Source organism: Belonocnema kinseyi, chromosome 6 (genome assembly GCF_010883055.1).
Source record: "Belonocnema kinseyi isolate 2016_QV_RU_SX_M_011 chromosome 6, B_treatae_v1, whole genome shotgun sequence".
Classification (NCBI taxonomy): Eukaryota; Metazoa; Arthropoda; class Insecta; order Hymenoptera; family Cynipidae; genus Belonocnema; species Belonocnema kinseyi.
In genome coordinates, this window is record NC_046662.1 from 96,322,397 (window position 1) to 96,325,745 (window position 3,349).

Genomic DNA, 3,349 nt, shown 5'->3' on the forward strand with positions numbered 1-3,349 from the left:
GCGCGCGCAACTCAGTCATTTACAGCGTCTCCTACTATATTCACACGGACATAGCCCTGTCATAGTATTGAACCACATCTCGTTTCAGATCTGGGATCACTGACTGTATTATGTTGCATTGGTACACAGCGAAAAATTTCGGGAGATCAATTCACGGCTACTCCTTGACTTTGTTACGCTTTAGCGTGAGAACTAAGATCTCGAAACCCCTGACTTTAAAGCGTAGGTCTCGAAGTTTCAGGCATTAGGCCATGCCACTTCGCTCTCAGGTCTCGAATTCTATGATCTTAGATCACAGAGTCCGAGACTTTAAATAACGTAGAAATTGTTTAACTACCTGACAGTAGAACTTTGTATGTAATTCTGTTTGGAAATTTTTTAGGAAATTTCAAATTACAGACGATTTAAAATTTCATTTTCAACTGTTGCAAATTTCATTTATAATTTTCAGTAGTTAAAGATGGAAATAAATTGAAAATTATAGTTGCAATTATCAGCTTTTGAATATTGAAATAAAAAAATTTAATTTCCAACTATATGAAAATAATTATTTTTTAAATATATATAATTATAAATGAATTTACATCAATTGTAAATTCAGTTGCCAAAAATAGAAATAAAGTTGCGAATTAATTTTCAATTCATGAAAATTAAAGAATATTTCAATTTTATTTTCCGAGTATTTAAAATCCAGCTGTGGAAGTTTCAATTTTCAATAACTTTCAACAGTTACACCTTCAACTATTGAAAATTGAAAAAAATTAATTTCAAACAGTTGAATATTCAACTGCTAAAAATTGAAATGAATTAAAATTTGAATTCTCTTCAGATTTCCACAGTTAACCTTTAGAGGGCCGGAAAATCAATATTTTGGCTCACCACGTAAACTTCTTTAATTTTTATTTTTGGATTAAAATATTAATTTTTGTAACATTGTTACCGGTTTTCAATTTAATATAAGTTGAATTTATCCTTCCCAACCCCTTTTTAACTACCCCATACCCCTTAAATTTACTATTCCAACTTTGTCAAAACGGTGCCTTGTTTCGTTTGCATGAGATTATAATTACAAACAAATATTGTTATAAAATGTTTTGAACGTTACTATTTGATATAACTGAATATAAATTCATCCTCCCTCACCATTTTTAAAACTTTTTTGCTCATTTTACCCCTTTTAAGATGAAGCAAAGGGGTAGTTGTTAGTTTTCACCCCATTAGAAGGGTTGTTTTTGAATTCATGGTATTTTTTATGTCAGATTTGGATTCAGCATCAAAAAATACATCGAAAACGTATATTTGCATTTCCAAACTCACGTAAATTGACTTGCGTGACTAAGGGGGTGAGACACTCCTAAAACAACCCCCTAAATTTGAATAACCACCCTATACAATGTATATATGACGTAAGAAGCTTATAAACTATTTAAAAAATGATCAATCAATCAATGATATAAGATAACTATTGGGCTAATTTTCTGAGGTAGATTTTCCTCCCAAATTGCCGGCCCTCTAAAGGTTAATTATTAAACTGTTGGAAATTCAGTTTTTAATTTTCTTTCATTTTCAGCAGATAAATGTCCAACTGTTGAGTATTTCAACTGTTCAAAATTAAAGTGGTCTTTTTTTAATCAAGACAATTTGTAACAATTTTTATACTTTTTTTCAAGAAATTTTTTTTACAATTGACTATGTATAAAAGTAGCTTCTCAGATATTATAAATTCCAGAATATTCTTAAACCTTAAAATTTAAGAACTGTCTGTCATTACAGAATTTCCCATAAGACTAACTAAGAGTGGGATTGAGTAGAATTTGAGAATTACCTCCTAAATTTGCCTGAATTTGACCTTTGAGTTTCGAACTCAAGCTCGATCGCCTTATAAAAGGAAGGGTCAGTTGAGCCGTCAAGTATGGCAAGGTACCCTGCCATCGTCTTTCGCCAAAAAAATTTGCAATTATTGTTTTATATGATACGTTTATAGTACTATAAGCTTGCTACCCAATCAGATGTCTTAAAAAATTTGGTCGAAGTTAAAAATTTGGGTTACTTTAAAAACCCCTATTTTACAGTGTAGTTCAAAAAAGTACCCGATCTTAAGGTTGGGATCAAGAAAAACTAAAAGAAAATCCGTCATTTTCGTAATTATGATTTTTTTCTTTCATTAAGAAATATACAATATTTGGTGAAATTTATGTTATACATGAAATTTGACTTTCAGTTATAAAAAAAACCATTGCAAAAATTGCAAGTCCAGAATATTTAACCAAATTTCTGGTTTGTTAGTGGCTGTTATGGAGAAAACGTTCTGAAGTAAACAAGGAAGTAATCGTCTCATATCACTATAGTTTGCATGGCATGCTGTATGCGAAAGGGGATTTCCCGTATAATAGATTTCATTAATAGCGCTCATTCTAAATAAATGTTTTCTTTCTGAATCTGAATTAGTCAAAATTGAGCGACTAATTTATGTTACTGAAAATTACAACTATAGTAAAGTTCCTCCTATTTCCACGACCGTGAAACGTACACGTTCTATAATTTCAAGGCTGGAGGGGCCGCCAAACTGTACCACGATGCGTCCCCTGTAAGCAACTTTTTTAACTGCGCATGTGTCGAAAAGCACAGGTCTATTTGAAATCAATAAATATTGTCAATAATTATACAAATAAATACAACCGGCTTTGAGTTTAGTAACTTGCGGTTAATAAGTCCTAGAACTGCTGACCCAAGCAGTTTCTCTGCTCAAGTGACGATTACGACTGTCGACTCAGAAGAGCCGCCTTGTGAGAGTACTCAGTCGAGTATATTGCGCAAGATTACGCATTCTTACTGGAAACGGCTTAGACGGTCCCGATTTTCTAAGCTAGGTGAAAATGTCAGTCGTGAGGAACGTTCCCGAGTTAAGATTCTTCGACTTGGTTTCGACTTCAATTGCCCCCAATGAAGACATGCTGGAGTCGAAAAGTTCGAATTCAGCATATCTTAGTTTTCAGACGAAGCCAGACTTTAATTTATGTCTTGGATACAAGTTTTTCTATCATGAAGATATATATTTATGTCTAGAGTCGAATTTTTATGACTCCAAGACTAACTCCCTTTCTCGCTCTTCTTAGAACTGCTGACTAACGCAGTTTCTTAGGGGAGTAGGGCGAGAGCGGCTGCGACAGTCATCTTATAGGAAGGGCGGCAGTCCGCGAGTACTGAGTCAAGTATATTGCGCAATGGCATGTATTCCAATTGAAAACGGTTCAGGCGGCCCGGACTGTTTACGTTCTGATCCCCCCGAGGATCCCGAGGATGATTCAGGATGAATTGAAGGCAACCCCCGACACTGGACGGAAAGCGA